General features: G+C 38.4%; 1 pseudogene; it reads left to right on the forward strand.

The window, feature by feature from the left end:
* Nucleotides 1–6746: 6746 nt before the first annotated feature.
* LOC116470332 (RNA-binding protein 15-like) lies at nucleotides 6747–13343 on the forward strand (annotated as a pseudogene).
* The last annotated feature ends 12948 nt before the right edge of the window (nucleotides 13344–26291 follow it).

A 26291-nucleotide genomic window follows, 5' to 3' on the forward strand; every position in this document is an offset into this window, starting at 1 on the left:
TCATCCAGCTCCTGTCTCTGTCTCTTTCCTTTCTATGATGCACCTGCTCATTCTATAAACAATTCTCTCATCCTGTCAAGATGAAAAACTACATTAGCCACTGGCTGCTTCTGAAAATCAACCCTAGAGAAACTATAGAAGCCAGAGGGAAACAGATTTGAGAAACTAATAACAAATCATAAAAAAAAAAAAACACTGTGAGAAGGCCCTAGGGGAGTCTGAAGACTTGGGATTGTTATATGTTGGGGAGGGAAAAGAGAGAATTGCTTCAGCCTGGGGGAAAGGCAGCCAGAGGTAGCTACTAGAAGGAGGTCAAAGGGGAACAGCGTTTCTGTTTCTGTTCTGCCACGTGGACCATCATGGCCTACCCAATCACCGCAGAGATTGGCACCAGCAGCCTAAGCTACAGGTGTCAGGAGGGTACTACAAGTGCGGTACCAAAGCCCTGCAGGAAGAAGAAGGAATGAAAGGCAGGCTTGTGCCAAGCAGTATCCTGGGCATTCACTGCTGTACTACTCCCATTCCAAACCCTCAGGGAACGTGAAAGAAACCTATGCAGACTGCTTGTAGACAGTTTAAATATGAAACACGGACTAGAGACATTATGTCCGGAATTGGTTCCTTCCAGTGGGTTCTTGGTCTCGCTCACTTCAGGAATGAAGCCGCAGACCCTCGCAATGAGTGTTACAGTTCTTAAAGATGGTGTGTCTGAAGTTTGTTCCTTCAGATGTTCAGATGTGTCCGGAGTTTCTTCCTTCTGGTGGGTTTGTGGTCTCGCTAACCTCAAGAATGAAGCTGCAGACCTTCACCGTGTTACAGCTCTTAAAGGTGGCACGTCTGGAGTTGTTCGTTCCTCCTGGTGGGTTCATGGTCTTGCTGGCTTCAGGAGGGAAGCTGCAGACCTTCATGGTGAGTGTTGCAGTTCATAAAGGTAGTGCAGACCCAAAGACTGAGCAGCAGCAAGATTTATTGCAAACACCAAAAGAACAAAGCTTCCACAGCGTGGAAGAGGACCCTAGCGGGTTGCTGCTGCTGGCTCCCGTGGCCAGCTTTTATTCCCTTATTTGGTCCCGCCCATGTCCTGCTGATTGGTCCATTTTACAGAGCGCTGATTGGTCCATTTTACAGAGTGCTGATTGGTGTGTTTTTACAGAGTGCTGATTGGTGCGTTTACAAACCTTTAGCTAGACACAGAGCACTGATTGGTGCATTTACAATCCTTTAGCTAGACAGAAAAGTTCTCCAAGTCCGCACCTGACCCAGCAGCCTAGGTGGCTTCACCTCCCAATATGATTTGGTGATGGTGGGAAAATTGGGATAATCACCATCAGTTCTTATGACCCCGGGGTTCCATCCCCTGGGCAGTCTCCAGAGTTTTAATTCATTTGGAGGTACATAAACTGCAGGCTGGGATTCAGCCCTTTTCCAACACATAGCCGTGGCTTGTAACTGATAATCCAAGAGGAAGAGTTTTCAAGACAACATAACCAAAAAGCCATATAAAGAATACAACTATCACATAAGAAAGACAACAAACTCAACAACGTAAGCCATCTAAATTAGGATTATGAGAAGAGGTGGACCAAGAAATTAATATAGTCATGATAAATACATTAAGAGTTTAAGGCTGATAATCAGCAATATGAAGCAAGAATGAGAAAACATAAAAAAGGACCAAGTTGAATATTAAGGATGGGATATATAACAGTTGAAGTAAATAAAACAATGAATAAGTTATATAGCAAAGTGGATAAAGGTGATGAATAAAGCAGTGAGTTGGAAGAACAGAGGGAGAAGCTCTCTTAGAGGTCAGCAGGAAAGATTGAAGAGACAGGAGATGTAAAAGAAAACTAGGAGATGTGGAGGGTGGAAGGAGAGTGCAAATACTTGTGAGCAGTGGCTTCATAATGTGTCAACGTGACTAGACTGAACTGTGCTTCCTAAAATTCCCTTTCCTGTATATTTCTAATTAGGGTGGGCCACAAGAGAGAACCCTGTGAAAGGTTTGCTGGGCATTAGCCCTTGTCTGCCAGCTCTCCTTCTTTGTGGGAAGCATAAGTGGAGCCTCCAGTTGCTCTACCTTCCCCACTAAGCTTCTCTGACTCTTGGGCCAGGTGTGTGCTTGGCAACTATGATGCAGGACTCTGATTTCTGCAATAAACAAACATGCACAATCAAGGTTAAAGGCAATAATCACTAATACAAATTGTAGTCTGTCCTCGCGGGCTCCAGTTTGTGGGTTCCAGCTTGTTCTTGCTCACCTCCACTTTACTTCACCTCCCATTCCCAACTGTCTGCTCTGTATTTCAAAGCTCTAGCATTGGAAGTACAGATAATCTTCTTACAGAGGCTGCTTGACCAGCTCTTACAATTTCATTAGGTCAAATCCCTGCGATGTATATATTCCCATTCACCATTCCTATCGTATTGATATTGTCTCAAATTTTAATTATAAGTTGTTTTGGATAAATTGTAAGTTTGGTTTTTTTCTCACTTTAGTGAGGATATACAAACTTTATCAAGGAATTTTATCACCTTTAGCATATTTCTTAAATATTAAGAATTGCTTCAAACATGTTTTCAGTATGTATCTTTGTGTGGCGAAACTTCATTCTTGGTCTTATCTAAAGTATATATATTAGGCCATCATAGTTGAAAGACAATTTGGCTGGATATACGATTCTAGATTCAAATTGATTTTCCTTTGAGACAGGATCCCACTCTGTTACTCAGGCTGGAGTGCAGTCGCACGATCACGGCCCACTGCAGCCTCCACCTTCTCAGGGTTAAGGTGATCCTCCCACCTCAGCTTCCAAAGCAGCTGGTTCTACAGGAATGCACCACCATGCCTGGCTAATTTTTATATTTTTTGTGGAGACAGGGTTTTGCCACGTTGCCCAGGCTGGTCTGGAACTCCTGGGCTCAAGCAATTCACTTGCTCCCACCTCCCAAAGTGCTGGGATTACAGGCATGAGCCACTGCATCTGACCTTTCCTTTGATATTTAAAAAACATTTTTTCCCTTTTTCATCTTCTGTGTACTGTTCAAATCTCATTTTTGTTCTAATTGCTGATCTCTTCACTATCTCTGGAAGTTTTTTGAATTCTTTCCTTATCTTTGATGTTCTTAAATTCTATTCTGATGTTTCCAAGTTTAGACTTTTTCCCATCTCTTATTTTTCTCTCTTTCTGAAGCTGGGTATAATACGGTTCATTCAGAGAAGCAGATCCATTAGGATATATTTCTGCAAGTTCATATATATGCATTCATATATATAAATATGAACAATAACTAATATATATATATGAGTCCACTAAATTGTCCAGTTAGGATGAATATACAGATATTGATAAATTTAAGAAATTAGCAGGAATAAATAAACATGAGTAAGTGTCTTCAGGCTAGCCATAATGAAACAAAAAGAGAATATATAATTTTCAAGCCAGTAGAAAACAAAAGAAAGTAGAGTAAGTTGAAAATATAAAATATGGAATAAATAATCCCTAATATAATAAAAATTACAACAGATATAAATGGTTTTAGTTCACAAATAAAAAGACAAATGCTCTCTATGTTATTAAGAAATAAAAATGAAATCCAAAAATATGTTTTCTATGAGAAACATTCTTAAAACCAAAAGACATAGTAAGTTTGAAAATGAAAGAGTGAAAGACAAAAAAAAAACAAAACAGAAACATAAAGAATTCCAAAATAGCAATCATAATAGCTGACAAAAGAGAATTTAATGTGGGGGGTAAATAAAACAACAGTGAGAAGATATAACCATTGCAAATATACATATGCACCTAATAATAGTTTACACTAACTGTATAGTACAGAAACAGATAAGTCACTGGGAGTTTTTTTTTTTAACACCCAACTATCAAAAATATACTAAGCAGTATGTTGAGAGCCTCTTAGACTATCCATCTCTGCATTGCTTTGCTGTTCGTGACATGAGACAAACAGTTGCCACAGGTGTCATCAAAGCAGTGGACAAGAAGGCTGCTGGAGCTGGCAAGGTCACCAAGTCTGCCCAGGAAGCCCAAATGAATATTACCCCTAATACCTGCAACCTCAGTCTTAATCAGTGGTGAAAGAATGGTCTCAGAACTGTTTGTTTCAATTGGCCATTTAAGTTTAATAGTAAAAGACTGGTTAATGAAAGCAATGCATCATAAAACCTTCAGAAGGAAAGGAGAATGTCTTGTGGACCACTTTGGTGTGTGTGTGTCTGTGTGTGTGGCAGTTTTAAGTTATTAGTTATTAAAATTGTAATTTTTAATGGAAACAACTTGACCACAGATCTCTCACAGAATTTTGAGACACATTAAAACAAATTTTAATGAGAAAAAAAAGTGCTAAGCAAAAATTAAACAGATTTGTATCTAAACATTATAATTAATAGACATACTATTAATTATATTGTTCAGATCTTTGATATGTATGTTCCAATGGTATGATTTATATATATATATATACTACATTAGTTTATGCAACAAATAGCACATACATATTTTTAGAATCATGCACATGTTTACACTAGTAGACTAGGTTTATAGAAAGTTCCAATAAACCCAGGGACAATATTATGCAGATTTTTTATTGAAACAAGATCTAACTCTGTCACCCAGGCTGGAGGGCAGGGACATGATCATAGATCATTGCAATCTCTAACTCCTGGGCTCAAGCCATCCCTAGCACCTCAGTCTTCTGAATAGCTAGAACTACTACAGATGCACATCACCCCCACCAACTATTTTTCAAAAAATTTTTTTACACACAGGGTCTTGCTATGTGCCCAGTCTGGTCTCAAACTCCTGGGCTCTAGGGATCCTCCCTCCTCTGCCTCCCAAAATGCTGGGATTACAGGCACGAGCCACTGCACCCAGGCTTCATGCAGATTTTATCTTGTAAACATGAGATAATACAAGAAATTAATAATACAAAACTTTTACAAATGTCTCAAATTTTGAAGGTAACATATTGCTAAATAACTCACAGGCTAAAAATGAAATTATAATCAAAATGAGTAAATACCTAGAATTGAATGAACTTGGAAATACAAAATATATGGTACATAACTAAAATATTATTTAGAAAGAACATTTATACCTTTAAATATGTTTATGAAGAAAAAATAAAAGTTGAAACAAAGTATGCTAAGCTTCTAACTCAAGAAGTTATAAAAAAGAACATCAAAGCAAACCCAAAGAAGAAAAAAGATATAATAAAGGAAACAATGTAATACATTTTTTAAGTAGAAGAGATTTATAAAACTAAAAAGCTCTATTTTTGAAAAGATTGCTGAAATAAACTTTTGATAAAAGTGAATAAGGAGAAAAGGAGACAACAAAGGTAAATAAAACACTGATCAAAAAATAAAGATAGGAAGATAATTACAGGTTTCAAAAGAGATAAAATAGATAAATTCCTGGAAAATATGTAAAATGCCAAACCCAAGAAGAAAAAGGAAACTTAAAATAGACTCACAAGGATTAAGGAAATTTAATTGCTAGTTAAATCTCCAAACCAAAGATCTCCAGGGCTGCGGCATGGTTTCAAAATGAACTCTATCAAACTTGGTTTTTGTTGTTGTTGTTGTTGTTGTTGTTGTTTGTTGTTGTTTTGAGACAGGGTCTCGCTCTGTCACCCAAGCTGGAGTGTAGTAGCATGATTGTAGCTCACTACAATCTTGAACTTCTGGGATCAAAGGATCTTCCTGCCATATCCTCTGAAGTAGCTGGGACTACATACGGGCATGAGCCACCTCGCGCCAGCCTCTATCAGACTTTCAAAAACTAATTTCTGTTTTATAAATTATTCCAGAAAATGCAAAAAAAAAAGTTTCATTTCATTTCATAAAGCTAATATAATCTCATTTTCCTTATTGCTTCTGGAATTTAGCCATAGTTTAGAAACTTTTCCCCACTCACAGATTACAGAGAACTTCATCCTACATTCTCTAGAACTTGTGTGATTTCATTTTATTTTTACATTTATCTCTTAGAGCCATTTGAAATTTATTCCAGTATGTGCTATAAATAATAGGTCTGATATTCTCTATTCCCATGTAACTATACACAGCTCACAGGTGCCCATTGTTAAATTTTCAGGGATTTTGTGAGCTAATTATTAAACATAGCCACTATTACAAAATAAATTACATCAACTTAAAGTGAAATAAATCATGTTAAAAATGAAGCTAATAAATATTCACAACTTATCATTCATATTACTTTGATACATTTTACTACTATCAAGACTTCTGAGGTTATTTATATCTATCGTGTCCACACAATGGAAATACTATAAGCACGGAATGCTGCTATGCATCTTTTCCCACGTCTTTATTTCATGATGCCATACTGATAGCATGAAATTTGCTATGGTGGGAGCATTTACATCACAAAAGTTAGTGATGTAATCAGGGCTTAATTTATTATATCGTTGATTGTGTAGAACAAGGATCACTATGGCCAGTAGGCCAAATCCAGCCTGCCAACTGTTTGTGTAAATAAAGTTTTATTGGAAGACAGCCACAGCTCTTTGTTCACTATCATCCACGGCTGCTTTTATGCTTTCGTGGCAGTTGAATAGTTGCAACAGATACCATATGGACCAAAAAGCATAAAATATTTCCTATCTGGCCCTTACAGAAAACCCTGGTCTAGACTTTAAAAAATAACAGAGAAAATGTTAGCAGCATAGATTAATTTTAAAAGTGTATGATAGGCAGTCTCACTATGAGGGCAGCTGAAGGAGCTGGCTCAATTAAGATGAGACTTCTGCTACTTCTCCTGGTGGTGGTGTCGGCAGTGGTGGCCAACCTGGGCAGCGTGCCCAACAAGAGATTAAAGATGCAATACACCACAGGGCCACCGCTCAAGTTCCAGATTTGTGTTTCCTAAGGTTACAGGTGGGTGTCTGAGGAGCACATGTGGGTTATTAGCCAGCAGTACCCAGACATCACACTGAAGGAGAGAATTACCTCCCTCAACCAATATATAGACACATAGCATCTTTCCTGACAGCCTTCAATCTAGTACTAATAGGGTTAATAATTGTTGTCAAGGATCATTTTGCTTTCTTTGGCATACAAGCTCCTAGCCTTTGGTGAAATACATGGCATAGATAAAAAACAATCACAACTTCTGGAAATCAAGGACACACTTAGAGAAACGCAAAATGCACTGGAAAGTCTCAGCAATAGAATCAGACAAGCAGAAGAAAGAACTTCAGAGCTCAAAGACAAGGTTTTTGAATTAACCCAATCCAACAAAGACAAAGAAAAATTAATTTAAAAAATGGACAAACCGTCCAAGAAATTTGGGATTATATTAAATGAACAAACCTAAGATTAATTGGTGTTCCTGAGGAAGAAGAGAAATCTAAGTTTGCAAAACATATTTAAGGGAATAATTGAGGAAAACTTTCCCAACTTTGCTAGAAATCTAGATATCCAAATACAAGAAGTTCAAAGAACACCTGAGAAATTTATTTCAAAAAGATAATCACTTAGGCACATAGTCATCAGGTTATCTAAAGACAAGACAAAGGAAAGAATCTTAAGAGGTGTGAGGCAAAGCACCAGGTAACCTCTAAAGGAAAACCTAGCAGATTAACAGCAGATTTCTCAGCAGAAATCCTACAAGCTAGAAGAGATTGGGGCCCTATCTTCAGACTCCTTAAACAAAACCATTATCAGCCAAGAGTTTTGTATCCAGCAGAACTAAGCTTCATAAATGAAGGAGAGATACAGTCTTTTTCTGACAAACAAATGCTGAGAGAATTCACCAGTATCAAGCCAACACTACAAAAATGGCTAAAGGAGCTCTAAATCTTGAAACAAATCCTTGAAATACACTAAAATAGAACCTCCTTCAAGTATAAATCTCACAGGGCCTATAAAGCAAAAACACAATTTAAAAAAAAAGAAACAGGTATTCAGGCAACAAACAACAAATAGCACCATGAATAGAACAGGACCTCACATCTCAATACTAACATTGAATGAAAATGGCCTAAATGCTCCAGTTAAAAAATACAGAATGGCAGAATGGATAAGAATTCACCAACCAAGTAACTGCTGTCTTTAAGAGACTCATCTAATACATAAAGACTCATATAAACTTAAGGTAAAGGGATGGAAATAGACATTTCATGCAAATGGACATCAAAAGCAAGCAGAAGTAGCTATTCTTATATCAGGCAAATTGAGCTTTAAAGTAATGGCAGTTAAAAAAAGACAGAGGGACATTATATAATGATGAAACAACTTATCCAACAGGAAAGTTTCACAATTCTAAATATATATGTACCTAACATTGGAGCTCCCAAATTTATAAAACAATTACTACTAGGCCTAAGAAGTGAGATAGACAGCAACACAATAATAGTGGAAGACTTCAATACTCCACTGACAGCACTAGACAGGTCATCAAGACAGAAAGTCAACAAGGAAACAATGGATTTAAACTATACCCTAGAACAAATGGACTTAACAGATATTTACAGAACATTCTGCCCAACAACTGCAGAATATACATTCTATTCATCAGCACATGGAACATTCTTCATGTTAGACCATATGATAGGCCACAAAACAAGTCTTAATACATTTAAGAAAATTGAAATTATATCAAGTACTCTCTCAGACCACAGTGAAATAAAATTGGAAATCAACTCCAAAGGAACCCTCAAAACCATGCAAATACATGGAAATTAAATAACCTGCTCCTGAATGATCGTTGGGTCAACAATAAAATCTAGATGAAAATTTAAAAATTATTTGAACTGAATGATAATAGTGACACAACCTATCAAAACCTCTGGAACACAGCAAAGATCTTGCTAAGAGGAAAATTCATAGCATTAAATGTCTACATCAAAAAGTCTGAAAGAGCACAAATAGACAGTCTAAGGTCACACCTCAAGGAATGAAAAAAACAAGAATGAACCAAACCCAAACCCTGCAGAAGAAAATAAATAACAAAGATCAGAGCAGAATTAAATGAAATTGAAACCAAAAAACACAAAAGATAAATGAAACAAAAACCTGGTTCTTTGAAAAGATAAATAAAATTGGCCGGGTGCGGTGGCTTATGCCTGTAATCCCAGCACTTTGGGAGGCCGAGGTGGGCAGATCACAAGGTCAGGAGATCGAGACCATCCTGGCTAACACAGTGAAACCCCGTCTCTACTAAAAATATAAAAAAATTTAGCCAGGCATGGTGGCGGGCACCTGTAGTCCCAGCTACTTGGGAGGCTGAGGCAGGAGGATGGCGTGAACCCGGGAGGCGGAGCTTGCAGTGAGCGGAGATTGTGCCATTGCACTCCAGCCTGGGCGACAGAGCGAGACTCCGTCTCAAAAAGAAAAAAAAAAGATAAATAAAATTGATAGACCACTAGTGAGATTAACCAAGAAAAGAAGAGAGAAGATCCAAATAAGCTCAATTAGAAATAAAACAGGAGATATTACTCCTGATACCAGAGAAATACAAAAGATTATTCAAGGCTACTATGAACACCTTTACACACATAAACTAGGAAACCTAGAGGAGATGGATAAATTCCTGGAAATATACAATCCCCGTAGATTAAAACAAGAAGAAATAGAAACTCTGTTCTATTCTAAAACCAATAACAAGCAGCAAGATTGAAATGGTAATTTTAAAAATCTCCAACAAAAAAAGTCCAGGACCAAACGGATTCACAGTTGAATTCTTTCAAACATTCAAAGAATTTGTACCAATCCTATTGATGTTATTCCACAAGATAGAGAAAGAGGGAATCCTCCTTAAGTCATTCTATGAAGCCTGTATCACCCTAATACCAAAATCAGGAAAGGACATAACAAAAAAAGAAAACTACAGACCAATATCCCTGATGAATATAAATGCAAAAATCCTTAACAAACTATTAGCTAACCAAATTCACCAGAATTTCAAAAAGATAATCCACCATGATCAAGTGGGTTTCATACCAAAGATGGTTTGACATATGCACGTCAATAAATGTGATACACTACATAAACAGAATTAAAACCAAAAATCACATTATCATCTCAATCAATGCAGAAAAAGCATTTGACAAAATCTAGCATTCCTTTATGATTAAAACCCTCAGCAAAATCAGCATAGAAGGGACATACCTTAATGTAATAAAAGCCATCTATTACAAACCCACAGCCGACATAATACTGAATGGGGAAAAGTTGATAACATTCCTCCTGAGAACTGGAACAAGACAAGGATGTCCACTCTCACCACTTCTATTCAAGATAGTACTGGAAGTCCTAGCCAGAGCAATCAGAAAAGAGAAAGAAACAAAGAGCATCCAAATTGGTGAAGAGGGAGTCAAACCTTCGCTGTTTACTGATGATATGAGAGTATGCCTAGAAAACCCTAAAGACTCCAGCAGAAAGCTCCTAGAACTGATAAATGAGTTCAGCAAAGTTTCAGGATACAAAATTAATGTGCACAAATCAGTAGCTCTGCTATACAACAACAACAACCAAGCTAAGAATCAAATCAAGAACTCAACCCCTTTTACAATAGCTGCAAAAATAACAATAATAATAATAAATAACACATTAGAATATACCTAACAAAGGAGATGAAAGACCGCTACAAGGAAAACTACAAAACACTGCTGAAAGAAACAAATCTGGAGGCATCACATTATCTGACTTCAAACTATACGATAAAGCCATAGTCACCAAAACAGCATCGTACTGGTAGAAAAATAGGCACAGAGACCAATGAGAGCAGCAGTAGAAAGACCAATAGCAGTAGCAGGTGGCAGCAGAGTCTCCACCTGGACAAGGCCAGCAGCCGAGGTGGCAGTCGCGAGTATGACACCTGTGGGGGCAACTACAGTGGCATCTTGTATAGTTATAGCTTCCCAGCACCAAAAATTACTTGGGCGGGGCGAGTCGCGCAGCAGCTCCCGGTGTGGAGGGGTGGAGATGTGGAGTCGCTTTCCTCTGGGGCTGCCTCTTCAGCTTTTGTGCTAGCTGAGTGAGGAAGCGGTGGAGGATGGCCTGTTTCATGAGTTCAAAGGCTTCAGGGATGTAAGGGTCAAAATCAATCCCCTGTCGGGTTCTGGCAGCTGAGATGAGCCGGTAGCCTTTGTGAACTTCCCACGGCCAGAGGACGCGCAGGTGGCCAAGCACGCAGAGGCGGCCTGGTGCTCTCTGACCTGCCTCTGAAGACAGAAGCTGTGCGTGGGAGCCTGCACCGCAGCTGCTCCCCTTTAGACAAAGATAGTTATCCTCCAACAGCCAGTGTGGTGGGAGCCTCTGTAGGTGGTCACCCGCACTCCCCTGGAGGTGGTGGATGCCAGAGATCACTTTCCCCTGGTGTTGCAGCTTTGGGATACAGAGACTATGGCTGTAGCAGATGGCTCTTGGCCGCCTACCCCCTCCACCTCTGCCACCATTGCCCGGAGAGCTGGAAAGAAAAGGAGACTATCTGTTCTATGAGAGAGTGCACCCAGCATACAGTCTTAAACCAAGGGAGGGAGCTAGAGCAGATGCTGCTCCTTTCAGAAAAGTGGATGAGATGTCACCTGAGGATCATCACAGAACTAACCAGATGCTTTTCTTGGGCAACCTAGACACAACTGTAACAGAGAGTGACCTAAGAAGGGCATTTGATCACTTCGGAGTCATCACAGAAGTAGATATCAAGAGCCCTTCTCTTGGCCAGACCAGTAATTATGGCTTTCTCAAATTCGAGAACCTAGATATGTCCCACAGGGCCAAATTAGCAATGTTCAGCAAAATTATAATTTGGAATCCTATCAAAATTGGTTATGGTAAAGCTACACACACCACCCGCCTCTGGGTGGGTGGCCTGAAACCTTGGATGCCTCTTGCTGCCCTGTCATGAGAGTTTGACCAACATGGCACCATACACCCCACAGACTACAGAAAGGTGATAGTTGGGTATATATCCAGTATGAAAGCCTGGATGCAGTGCACGCTGCCTGGACCCGTATGCAGGGCTTCCCACTTGGTGGCCCAGATCACCACCTTAGAGTAGACTTTGCAGACACTAAACATCGTTACCAGCAACAATATATGCAGCCTCTGCCCTTGACTCATTATGAGCTGGTGACAGATGTTTTTGGACATCAGGCCCTTGACCCTTTGAGGGGTGCTTAGGATGGGACACCACCCTTACTATTCAGAGATTGTGATAGAGACCTTTATCCTGACTCCGATTGGGTGTCACCCCCACCCCCAATCGGAGAAGGCAGCACTGGGACTGCAGCTTCTGCTGTGCCTGCTTACGAGCCACTGAATAGCCTGGATCACAGGCAGGATAGTTGGTCCTTGGACAGGGACAGAGGTGATCAAGATCTGCCCAGCAGCAGAGACCAGCCTGGTAAGCAAAAGCTGCCTGAGGAGAGTGGAGGATGGCATCTGGATAGGTCTCCTGAGAGTGACTCCCCACGAAAATGTCACTGCGCTCCTTCTCCTGACCACAGTCCAGAATTGAGCAGTAGCCAGGATCCTTACAACAGCGACAATGATCCATCTTCCCATCTTCTCTTGGAAAGACCCTCTCCAATCAGAGACAGATGAGGTAGTTTGGAGAAGTGCCAGAGTGACAAGCGAGATCATAAAAACTCTGCCTCAGCTGAATGGATAGGAAGCACCACTGAGGGGAAAAACCCTCTGAAAAAAAGAAGACCACACTGATGGGAGTGCACCTAGCACCAACACTGGAAGCTGAAGTCCCCTTCCCAGAAACAGGATGCGGGGACAGCCCCTGTGGCAGCAGCCTCTCCCAAACTCTGTTTGGCCTGGCAGGGCGTGCTTCTACTGAAGAACAGCAACTTTCCTTCCAACATTCCAACATGCAGTTGTTGCAGGGTGACCTCCAAGTGGCTAGCAGTCTTCTTGTGGAGGGCCAAAGTGGCCCAGCTCAGGATCACTCAGTGTCTCTGTTTAGACCAGCCTAAGTTGGATGAAGTAACTCCATGCATCAAAGTGGCAGGGCCTAATGGTTATGCCATTCTTCTGGCTGTGCCTGGAAGTTCTGACAGCCAGTCCTCCTCTTCGTCAGACACTGTCACTTCTACTAAGAGGCTGCTTAGGAGCCTTGTGTCCTATTTAAAGCAAAAGCAGGTACTCAGGGTGATCAGCCTGCGGAGGGGGGCACAACAAAAACAAGGAAAACACGGGGGTCCTTCATGCCTTCCCACCTTGTGAGCTCTCCCAACAATTCCTGGATTCCAAGGCACTGGCTAAATCTGAAGATTACCTGCTCATGATTATTGTCCATGCGAAACTGGTTGAACAGCAGGTGGAGATGTGGAATTCAAAGCTCTAATGGACCTTTTTGAAGAGAAATTGTGGCTTATGTGGAATTTATGTGGGCCTCTGATGGAAGAAAGGTAATCTATTTAGTATTCGTGCATTTCACTAAAATGGCAGCTTAAAGTTTTGTATCTGCCATTGTGATGCCAATGCCAGTGTTTTAAGTAGGGAAAAAAATGACCTCTTTGCTTTGTGCTATGTACATAAGATTTCTAGAAGAGTAAAGAAAAACCTTTTTTACGGCTCACACAGCTTAAGAGTAGCTATCTCTCAAACATGCACTCACAGTTGAGCTGCTTTTGTTTTATTCTAAATAAATTGTTTATTTTGAAGAAAAAAAAGAAGTAGGCACATAGACCAATGGAACAGACTAGAGAACCCAAAATAAAGCCAAATACAGCCAACTGATCTTCGACAAAGCGAACAAAAACATAAAGTAGGGAAAGGACACTCGATTCAACAATTGATGCTGGGATAATTGGCAAGCTACATGTAAGAGAATGAAACAGGATCCTCATCTCTCACCTTATACAAAAATCAGCTCAAGATGGATCAAGAACTTAAATCTGAGACCTGAAACCATAAAAATGCTAGACAATAAGATCAGAAAAACACTTATAAACATTGGCTTAGACAAAGATTTCATGACCAAGAACCCAAAAGCAAATGCAACAAAAACAAAGATAAATAGGTGGGACTTAATTAAACTAAAGAGCTTTTGCATGGCAAAAAAAAAAAAAAAAAAATCAACAGAATAAACAGATAACCCACAGAGTGGGAGAAAATCTTCACAATCTATACATCTGACAAAGGATTAATATCTAGAATCTACAAGGAACTCAAACAAATTAGAAAAAAACAATCACGTCAAAAAGTGGGCTAAGGACATGAATAGACAATTCTTAAAACAAGATATACAAATGGCCAACAAACATATGAAAAAGTGCTCAACATCACTAATGATCAGGGATATGCAAATCAAAACCACAATGCACTAACACCTTACTCCCATAAGAACAACCATAATAAAAAAATAATAGATGCTGGCGTGGATGCCGTGAAAAGGGAACACTTCTACACTGCTGGTGGGAATGTAAACTAGTACAACCACTATGGGAAACGGTGTGGAGAACAGTTTGGAGACCTTGTAGAACTACCATTTGATCCAGCAATCCCAGTACTGGTTATCTACCCAGAGGAAAAGAAGTCATTATTCGAAAAAGATACTTGCACACTCATGTTTGTAGCAGCACAATTCATAATTACAAAAATATAGAACCAGCCCAAATGCCTATCAGTCAACAAATGGGTAAAAGAAACTGTGGTGTGTGTGTGTGTGTGTGTGTGTGTGTGTGTGTGTGTGTGTATGATGGAATACTACTTAGCCATAAAAAGGAATGAATTAATGGCATTCACAGCAACCTGGATGGGATTGGAGACTATTATTCTAAGTGAAGTAACTCAGGAATGGAAAACCAAACATCATGTGTTCTCACTCATTAGTGGGAGCTAAGCTATGAGGATGAAAAGGCATAAGAATGATACAATGGAGTTTGGGGACTCAGGGGGAAAAGGGGGGAGGGGGGAGGGATGAAAGACTACAAATATGATGCAGTGTATACTGCTTGAGTGATGAGTGATGAGTGCACCAAAATCTCAGAAATCACCACTAAATAACTTATTCATGTAACCAAACACTACTTGTTCCCCAAAAACCTATTGAAATAAAAAATATACTATTAAGATTTTTTAATTTGTATATTTGTAGCTGTTACATTGTGAATAGCACAAAAAAATGGCAAATAATCTCCCAATATTTAAAAGGTATTATCCAATGCAGCAAGGAAGTCACATTGTTGATAAACAAGTCAATATTCAATGTCTTTGTCATTTTACTCTATATGGTATGTTAAATGAAAATACCAACTGACATGCATGTGACAATTCATGTGACATTCATGTAACTTATCAATTACAATCAGAAATTGGTTATGGATAGAAAAGTTCAGCAAAAATCAAGAAAAGCATTCTGTGAGAATTTATGAATCATTTAGAATTTATAATAGAAAGAATTGTATATTTTATTATTATTTTAAAAATGCTTGCTAAACGTCCTTTATATCAGTAAAATTTATACTATACATACATACACACACACATATATATGCACATACATGTGTATTAAACATTTACCAGGCCAATACCAGCTACACAGCATCCCAATTCCACTTATTAAAAAAATTTATCACTCTAGTTTAAAGTGAACAACACAATAGAACTATTACCTATGGTACCTACTCAGAACTATAATGCAAGGAATAACATTTTAAGTTTGATCAGCTGAATTCCATTGATACATATTGTGCAGAATTTTTCCTAATTGTATTAATCTTTCTAAAGTAACCACAATCCTTCCTATATTTTTGAAAATACTTGTTTTTTAAAATGTATCTTTTCCTTACTGATTGGAGAGGCTGTCTTTATTGTATACTAAATTTCCAAATGCACTTCTACTTTATTTCTCATTTTTCTATTTTTTGTCCCATTAGTCTGTCTGCCTTTTTGAGTGTCAATACCAAATTATGTTAATTATAAAGGGTTTATGGTATATTTTAATTTTTGGTAAAAGAAACTCCTCCCACTCTCACTTGATTGCTCTTCTTTTTCAGAGTGTTTGACTGTTCTTGCTTGATGTCCTTTCAGGTAAATTCTATAATCAACTTGTCTATTTGGGGGTTGTGGGGACGAAATCTGATTATATTCTTATTGGGTATTTCACAAGTTTAGAAATTAAAATAGTGAGAATGTTATTTTTTATGATGTTGAGTTTTTCTGTCCAAGAACAAGGTACATTTTTTCATTTGTTGCAATCAACTTTTATAATTTTCAAGTGTATTTTTCTCATATAGGATTTGGATACTTGTAATTGAGTTTATAACTTGGCACTTACTTTCTTTGTTATATCACAAATGAGAGGATTCTCTTCCATTATATTTTGTAATGGGTTTTGTTTATATTACAAAAGCAATTGTTTTTTTTTTTGTTTTGTTTTTTTTTGAGACGGAGTCTTGCCCTGTCGCCCAGTCTGGAGTGCAGTGGCGCGATCTCGGCTCACTGCAAGCTCTGCCTCCCGGGTTCACGCCATTCTCCTGCCTCAGCCTCCCGAGTAGCTGGGACTACAGGCGGCCACGACCACGCCCGGCTAATTTTTTGTATTTTTAGTAGAGATGGGGTTTCACTGTGTTAGCCAGGATGGTCTCGATCTCCTGACCTCGTGATCCACCCGCCTCGGCCTCCCAAAGTGCTGGGATTACAGGCGTGAGCCACCGCGCCCGGCCAGCAATTGATTTTTAAATGTTAATTTTGTGAGCTGCTATGTTACTATTTTTTTTATTTGAGGTAAGTTTTTATCAATTGTTTTGGATTGTCCAGATATATAATCATGTCATCTGAAAATATCTCTTCACTTCCAATTACTGTATCCTCCAGTTGTTTTATCTAATTACAATGGTCAATAGGTTCAAAATAATGTTATATAGAAGTAGAAATTGGTCCCTTTCTAGAACCTGACTTTAGTGGGAAAGTTTTCAGTGTCTCCTTATTAAGATGTTAGGTTTGGGGCTGAATTATATTTATGGTTGAGGAAGTGTAGTAGGGCAAATAGTGGCCTCAAATATCAGGTCCTATTTCCTAAAACCTGTAAACGTTACCTCAGATGGCAAAGGCTTTGCGGACATGATTAAATCAAGGATTTTGAGATGGAAAGATTATCCCTGATTATGTGAGAGGGCCCTAAATGCAATCACATGATAGGAAGACAGAGGGAGATTTTACATACGCAAAGAAGAAAAAGGCAATGTGACCATGGTGGCATAGACAGGGGAGATGCAGCCACAAGCCAAGGAATGCCAAAACGTGGAAGAGGCAAGAAACAGATTCTCCCCTGGAGCCTCCATAGGCAGTGCAGACCAGCCAACACCTTTGTTTTGGCCCAGTGATACTCATTTTGAACTACTTTTTATTTAAAAAAAAAACCTCTGGTCTCCAAAACTATGAAAAAATAGATTTGTTGTTTTAAGCCACCTATTTTACGATAATTTGTTCCAGCAGCCTCAGGAAACTATGACAGGAAATATCCAATAAGTCTCCTTTTTGAAGTCTTTTTAACATAACAAATGACATTAAATGTCTCTTCTCCATCTGTGGATACAATAGTAACTTTTTTCTCATCTTTATTAATGTGATGAATTATATTGACTTATTTCCTTGGATTAAATCACCTTTATATTCCTAGAATAAATTCCACTAAGTAATGATGTATTGTTTTTTCAACATTCTGTTGGGTTTTCTTTGCTGATCTTTTAAGATTTTTGCATCAATACCCATAAGTGAGACTGGTGTGGGGTTTGTTTTGTTTTTTGTTTTATTGGTGCAATCTGTCTCAAGTTTTGAGATCAATGTCATACTCAATTCATAAAGCAAATTCAGAAGTTTAATTTTCTATTCTCAGCAATAATGTAAGTAGTATTATGATTAGACAATTTTCAAGGTTTGGCAGAATTCTATGCAAACATCTGAGATTGGTGCTTTTTACTGTGGGGAAACTCATTAATTACTTTTTGATATTTATATTTCTTCTATGATATTGGTCAGTATAGACTTTCTGTCTCTGTCAATTTTAAAAACATATTTATCTTTAAAAATTATCTACTTCACTTTGGTATTTATATAATATTTAATTTATATATATAATATATATAACATGCATTTATATATTATATATGTATTATTTGAGAGACAGGGTCTTGCTGTGTCACCCAGGCTAGAGTGCAGTGGCAAGGTCATAGTTCACTGTACCTTAAACTTTTAGGTTCAAGTGATCCTCCCGTCTCTGCCTTCTACATAGCTAGGACTACAGGCATGCACCACCACATTCAGCTAATTTTTTTTTATTTTTTGTAGAAACAATGTCTCATTATGTTGCCTAGGCTGGTCTCAAACTCCTGGCCTCAAGTGGTTCTCCCACTTGGTGTTACATTTGTGAGCCACTGTGCTCAGCCTAGTATTTGTCTTTGTTTTGCATAGATTTGGGCAAAATGGCCTTATGATTATAAAAACTTCCCTTTTCATCCTTGTTGCTCTCTTGTCATTTCTAATTTTATGTATTTGTCCTTTCTCTTTTTTTTTCCTTCATTACATTAACTAATGAGTATCTATTCTCTAATTTTTTTAATGACAACTTTGGGGTATTTGTTAATTCCACTGCTTTAATTTTATCTCATTAATTTCTGCTTTTGTCTTTATTAATTTTCCTGCTGCTTTATTTTGAAATACATTGTTCTTTTTCTAGCTGTTTGCATTTGGTATTTAGCTCATATTCTCATTTTTTAATTATTCCTGCAATAGACACTTAATGCTATAAATATTTTCCTGATAATTGCTTTAGCCATATCCCATAGCTCTAATATGTTTTCATTTTCATGATTTTCAAAGCTTTGAATTTTATATTACACTTTCCTTTAAAACCCCAAATCATTTAAGAACATGTCTTAAATTTTCAAACTGTAGAGATCTTTTAATATTTTGTTATTCATTTCTATTATGTTATATCAAGCTCAGAAAATGTGTTTTATTTCTTTTCTTTAGAATTTATTAAGGTTTTTTGTAATTTAAGATAACGTCAATTTTTATGAATGTTTCATGAACACTTAAAAAGATTATGAAGTCTCTGTTTTCAGTGTTCAGGGTTCAATGCATCTATAGAATTATAGTCATGCACCACATGCATGACATTTAAGTCATAATGACATATGGATCAACAATGGACAGCCTATTTGATAGCGGTCCCATAAGATTATAATACTGTATTTTTACGGTGTCTTTTCTATGTTTAGATACAGGAATACTTACCATTATATTATAATTGCCTACAGTATTCAGTACAGTAACATGAACATGAACATGTTTGTAGCCTAGGAGCAATAGGCTATACCATATATCCTGAGTATGTATTGGCTCTGCCATCTAGGTTTGTGCAAGTATACTCTATGAGGCTTGCAAAATGATAAAATTGCCTAACAATGTCTTTCTCAGACTGTATCCCTGTCATTAAATGGTGCATGGCTATGTATTACTTGTTGTTGTTTAGGTCTTCTATATTCTCATTTTTTTTCCGCTTGATCTCTCTTGTATGCTGATAGCACCTAGCAGCCTTTACATTTGATCAATTTCCTTTTATTTGAACTTCATGGCTCACTTTTTCCCCCATGAAATTATTACGTTTATTATTCTGATATCTTCTGACATAAAACAGTACTATCATAAAGTCTGGTGACAATCTGGCTTTCCCCTTATTAATGACTTTTTTTTGTCTTGGATGCCCAAAGGATTTATTTTCATTCCTTTTTAAAATAAAGTCCAATCGTTTTACTAGACTATATCTTGGTTTTAGCTGTTATGAGTCAATTTTCCCAGGAACACAGTGGATCTTTTCAATATATGCTTTCAAATTGTTTTTTATTTTGGAAAAATTTTCTTCAATCATAGTGTTTAATATATATTCTCTTACATTGACTTCTCCAGGGGCTCCTTTTGTTTGTATTTTGGATCTCCTTTGCCTACATTCTATGTTTATCTCTTTCTCTTATATCATTATTCTCTCCTTTTTCACGTCTTTTTTACTTACAAAAATGTCATCCTTTCCCCCTTTTACTCAAGACATTATCAGTTGTATCCACTTGTCTTCTTTATTTCTATAATGATTTTTAAATTTTATTTCTAACTATTGAGTCATCCCTCTTTTCAAGGCATTTTTCTCAATGAACACATCTTTAGTGTCTCTCATTCTGCTTTACGTTGTTGTTTAAGTTTTGTAATTTTTAAAATTTCTGTATCTTCATTTTAAATATTAGGTAGAAATTTTAATTTATTTTCATCTTTATTGACATGCTTTCACTGTCTGTAGAGAGGTTATTCTGCTCCTTATTCTTTTCTTTTTATAATTTTTTATGAGATGTGACTGTACCTCTAGCTAGCACTACCTTTGTGCTTTGTGCTCTAACTAAAATGACCTTTGTATCTTTGTGGCTACATGTTCTGAGATTTACCTTCTCTGCTTCCTTCACTTTTATCTGGGCCCTTTCTTTTTGTCCCTATTGTTTCTGTTCAGCTTGATTTATATTGTACTTGCTTCAGTTTCTTCTAAGAGTGGAGTTTTGTTTTGAAATGAAACTTCTGCTTATTAATTTCAAGAGTTTATAAACCCAGGTAGCTCCAGAATAGTCAGACTTTATTGTAATTATAGCAAACTTGCATCTTACAAATTGAACCTTGTAGAACATTACCCTCTCCCATCCCCAATTCTAGCTTCTCGTCCCTTCTTGCCTCACTGTGCTTTCCAATGAGTACATCATGACAATTTGAGGCTTTTCCTATTCATAGGACCTTTAGAAACTCAGTTGCCTTTCCTCCAGTTCGTCCTACTCAAATTCTGATACACAGGACTGGGATACAACAGCGGTTTGTCCCCACTATTTAGAGGGTCATCACGACACCTTGTCATCTAGCTGTATTTTAGATATCGTCTTGAGTCCTTAGTTTAGATGTTACTGTTCCTTTATCTATTTTTATGAGGCAATATGGAGAGAGTCAAAGTTATGTGGCCATCTTTCCAGAATACCAACCACAATTCTTACTGGAGAAACTTTAGGTGTATTCCTTGTAAGATTGGGAACAAAACAGCAATGTGCTTGATTACCACTACTGCTTATTGTAACTCTAGAGGTCATGACCAAAATATAAAGAAGATAAGTACAAAGTGTAAAAATTGAAAGAAATAAGACAAAATTTTGGGTAAACGTAATCATCTACCTATAAAAATCCATGAGAATGAATAAAATGATTACTATAACTATTCAGATAGTTCAGCATGGATGCCAGATAAACGCTTAATGTAAAAATGTAAAACTTACAAAATCACAAAAGTCATAATTAGAAAATGTGAAAGATAAACTACCACTTACAATTTAAAACTATATAGTATTAGGAATTAATTTAACCAAGACTATGCAAGACTACTATGGAGAAAAAATAAAACTAAAATGAAGAATATAAAGATAACCTAACAAATAAAAAGACAATTCATATTCTTGGATGAGATGACTAAACATTATAAAGATGATAATTATCTCCAAATTGATCCACAAATCCAATGCAATACCAATCAAAATGCCAGTTGCATTTTTCGAGGAACTGATAAATACAGTTTTAAAATTTTATAGGAGAACAGATGTACACAAATATTTAGATAAATGATGAAAAAGAAGACTTAAGATAAAAACTTGCCATACAAGTTTTTTTCTACAAGTACATCATCAGACATACAATGAAGCCATTGTTAAAAAAGTGTGGTATGCACTTCAAGAACAGACATATAAACCAAAGCAACCAGATCGAATGCTCAGCATCAGACACAGATCTGCTCAGAGTCAGACCTGGAGAGACTCTTATTTTATTTCCAATTTAGGTGACACCACAATTCAAATGGGAAAGAATTCATTATTTTCGAGTCAGTACTGGGAAAATTGAGTCATTACATGAAGAAAAATAAAGTAATTTTTGGACCAAAAGTGGTCACCAGGGGTATTAAAAATCTAAATGTAAAGATAAAACTATCAAGTTAATAGGAGAAAATGTAGGAAAATATCTTTGTAACTTACAAGAAAAAAAACTTTTTAAACAAAACCCAAAGATACAAACCATAAAGTAAGAAATTTATGAATTTGATTAAAGTAAAACTAAGAATCTCTAGTCAGTGATCAAAATGATGAATAAAGTTAACAGACTAAAACTGGGGGAAGATATTTGCAAAATGTAAAATTAATGAGGAACCAATATACAGAATAGAAATCCTGCAAAGCAACTAGAAATCCTGCAAAGCAACTAGTAAAAGATAGGATCCCCAGAATAAAATGGACAAAGGACATGGCAAAGTAATTTACAAGACAGAAAACCAAAAGAATAAGAAGCACATGAAGAGGTATTCTACTTAATGAGTACTCGTAGAAATGCAGATTAAACAAAAATGAAGTCATATCTTCTCAACTTGATCTATAGATTCAATGCAATACTAATCAAAATCCCAGCAAGTTTGACAATCTGACTGTAAAGTTTATATAGGGAGGCAAAAGATCTAGAATAGCCAACACAATATTGAAGAGAACAAAGTTGCTGGACTGACATTACCCAACTTTAAGACTTACTGTTATAAATCTAATAGTAATCAAGACACTGTGGTATTGAAGAAAGAATAGATGGGTCAGTGAAACAGAATAGAGAGGCCAGAAATAGACTCGCATGAATATAGTCAACTGATTTTTGACAAAGGAGCCAAAGTATTCACTGGGGAAGAGATATTATTTTTCCACAAATGATGCTGGAACAACTGGACATCACATGCAAAAAAAAATGAATCTAGACACAGCTTTCTATACCCTTCACAAAAATTAACACAAAATGGATCACAAACTTATATGTGAATGCAACACTATAAAAACTCCTGAAATACAGGAGATACAACACCAAAGGCACAATTCATGAAATAAATAATTGATAAACTGGACTTCATTAAAATTAAAAACTTCTGTTCTGTGAAAGACACTGTCAAGAGAATACAAAGACAAACCACAGACTAGTAGGAAGTATTTGCAAGACATATCTGATAAGGACCTGTTATCCAAAATATACAATGAACTCTTAAAAGGAACTAAATAATAAAAAATAAAAAAATAAGTGGGAGATAAGGCCAAGATGGCCAATTAGAAGCAGCTGAGGTCCGTGGCACTCACAGAGAGGAACGAAAGGGCCAAGTGAATACGGCACCTTCAACCAAAACATCCAGGTACCCACAATGGGACTAATCAGGGAAACAACCCACGGAGAACGAAGTAAAGCAGGGTGGGGCTGCGGCACCAAGGGAACTCCCACCCCCAGCCAAGGGAAGTGGTGAGTGATTATGTGACCCCCAGAAACCATGCTTCTCCCACTATCTTTGCAACCCAAGGATCAGGACCCCACATGGGCCCACCCCACTAGGGCCTTTTGGGTCCCACACAGAGAGCCTTGTGAAGTCTCAGCATAGCAGCTCCCCGGGCATGCACAGAGAGACCCAGGAGCTTTACATACTCCAGCCCTGGGATCACTAGCAAGGGTGTCTGCAGCTCAGACAAGGCGGGAGGTCATGCATACCCTTAGGAAGGGGGCTGAATCCAGGGGACCAAGCAACGTCAGTCTGCAGGCCCCATTTCCATGGCACTTCACAAGATAAAGACCCACAGGCTTGGAATTACAGCCAGCGACCAGCAACCAGGTGGAGCCTGCCTGAGAAGGGATGGAGTCCCCAGGAGGAAGAGTAGGCTGCCATCCCTGCTGTCTGGCCAACTCAGCTGTTCCAGCCTAAGAGCTTTGGAAAATCCAAAAGGTCCAGACAAGGAAGGGTCCCCACAAGCACAGCATAGCTGCTTTAACAGAATGTGGCCAGACTGCTTCTTGAAGCAGGACCCTGATCCATTCTTCCTCACTGGGCCCGACCTCCTAGCCAGGGACTCCAGCCACCCCACCTGTATTCCATGAACAGAGCTCTGATCTCTCACTGAGATGGCGTGTGTGTGTGTGTATGTGTGTGTATACAAGTGTGTGTGTGTGTGTGCGCGCGCGCATGTTTGGGAGGGGAGTGGGGACAGACCGCCATCTTGGTTGTTTGGAGTACTCAGCCATTCCAGCCTGCATGCTTTGGAGAGTCCAAGCCAACAGGAGCAGATGCTGTTCCCCAGCACAGCATGGCTATTTTGCCCGGGCATGGCCTGACTACTTCTTTAAGCAGGACCCTAACCTATTCCTCCTCATAGGGCGGCTCCTCCCAGACAGGGCCTCTAGCCACCACCTCTTGTGTTCTATACAGTTCTAATGTCTCCCTGGATTGGAGTGCCCAGAGGGACAGGGCAGGTTGCCACCTTGGCTATTCAGGCATCTCAGCTTGTCCAGCCTGTAGGCCTTGGAGAGCCCAAACTGATTAGGGACTGAAGGGATCCCCAACACAGCACAGCTGCTCTACCACAAAGTAGCCAGACTGCTTCTTTAAGTGGGTCCTTGATCCTGTTCCTCCTGACAAGGTGAGACCTCCCAACTGGGGTCCCCAGCCACCTCCTCCAGGTGCCTTCCAACTGGCAACAGGTCAGTACCACCCTGGGATGGAGCTTCCAGGGGAAAGGGCAACCTGCCATCTTTACTGTTTCACAGCCTTCACTGGCGATACCTCCTGGTATGGGAAAAACTAAGATGACCAGGGTCTGGAGCAGAACCCCAGCAAACTGCAGCAGCCCTATGGAAGAGTAGCCAGACTGTTAAAAGAAAAACAAACAGAAAACAACAACAACAAAACACACACACAAACCCCATCCAAAAGTCAGCAACTTCAAAGATCAAAGCTAGATAAGCCTACAAAGATGAGAATCAGTGCAAAAACAATGAAAACTCAAAACACCAGTGTGCCCCTTTTCCCCCAAATGACCACAATACCTCTCCAGCAAGGACTCTGAACTGGGTTGAGGCTGAGATGACTGAAATGACAGAATTAGGCTTCAGAATGTGGATAAAAACAAACTTTGCTAAGCTAAAGGAGCATATTGTAACCCAATGCAAAGAAGCTAAGAATCATGATAAAACAATGCAGGAGCTAACAGCCAAAATATCCAGTTTAAAGAGGAACACAACCGACCTGATAGAGCTGAAAAACATACTACAAGAACTTCACAATGCAATCACAAGTAATAATAGCAGAATAGACCAAGTGGAAGAAAGAATCTCAGAGTTTGAAGACTATCTTTCTGAAATAAGACAGGCAGACAAGGATAGAGAAAAAAGAATGAAAAGTAATGAACAAAACCTCCAGTAAGTACGGGATTATGTAAAGAGACCAAATCTACGACTGATTTGGGTACCTGAAAGAGACAGGGAGAATGGAACCAGTTTGGAAAACTTGCTTCATGATATCATCCAGGAGAATTTCCCCAACCTAGAAGACAGGCCAACATTTAAATTCAGGAAATGCAGAGAACCCCAGTAAGATACTCCATGAGAAGATCATCCCTAAGGCACATAATCATCAGATTCTTCAATGTCAAAATCAAAGAAAAAATGTTAAGGGCAGCCAGAGAGAGAGGCCAGGTCACCTACAAAGGGAAGCCCCTCAGACTAACAGCAGACCTCTCCGTGGAAACCCTACAAGCCAGAAGAGATTGGGGGCTAATATTCAACATTCTTAAAGAAAAGAATTTCCAATCCAGAATTTCGTATCTGGCCAAACTAAGTTTCATAAGGAAGGAGCAATAAGATCCTTTTCAAACAAGGAAATGTTGAGGGAATTCTTTACCACCAGATCTGCCTTACAAGAGCTCCAGAAGGAAGCACTAAATACAGAAAGGAAAGACCATTACCAGCCACTACAAAAACACACTGAAGCACACAGACCAGTGACACTATGAAGCAACCACATAAACAAGTCTGCAAAATAACCAGCTAACATCATGATGACAGGATCAAATCCACACATGACAATACTAACCTTAAATATAAATGGACTAAATGCCCCAATTAAAAGACACAGAATGGCAACTTGGATAAAGAAACAAGACCCATTGGCATGCTGTCTTCAAGAGACACATTTCACATGCAAAGACACACATAGGCTCAAAATAAAGTGGTGGAGAAAAATTTGCCAAGCAAATGGAAAACAGAAAAAGGCAGGAGTTGCAATCCTAGTTTCTGACAAAACAGACTTTAAACCAACAAAGATCAAAAACGACAAAGAAGGGCATTACATAATGGTGAAGGGTTCAATTCAACAAGAAGAGCTAACTATCCTAAATATGTATGCGCCCAATATAGGAGCACACAGATTCATAAA

The sequence above is a fragment of the Hylobates moloch genome, unplaced genomic scaffold (assembly GCF_009828535.3).
Source record: "Hylobates moloch isolate HMO894 unplaced genomic scaffold, HMol_V3 SCAFFOLD_6, whole genome shotgun sequence".
Taxonomy (NCBI): Eukaryota; Metazoa; Chordata; class Mammalia; order Primates; family Hylobatidae; genus Hylobates; species Hylobates moloch.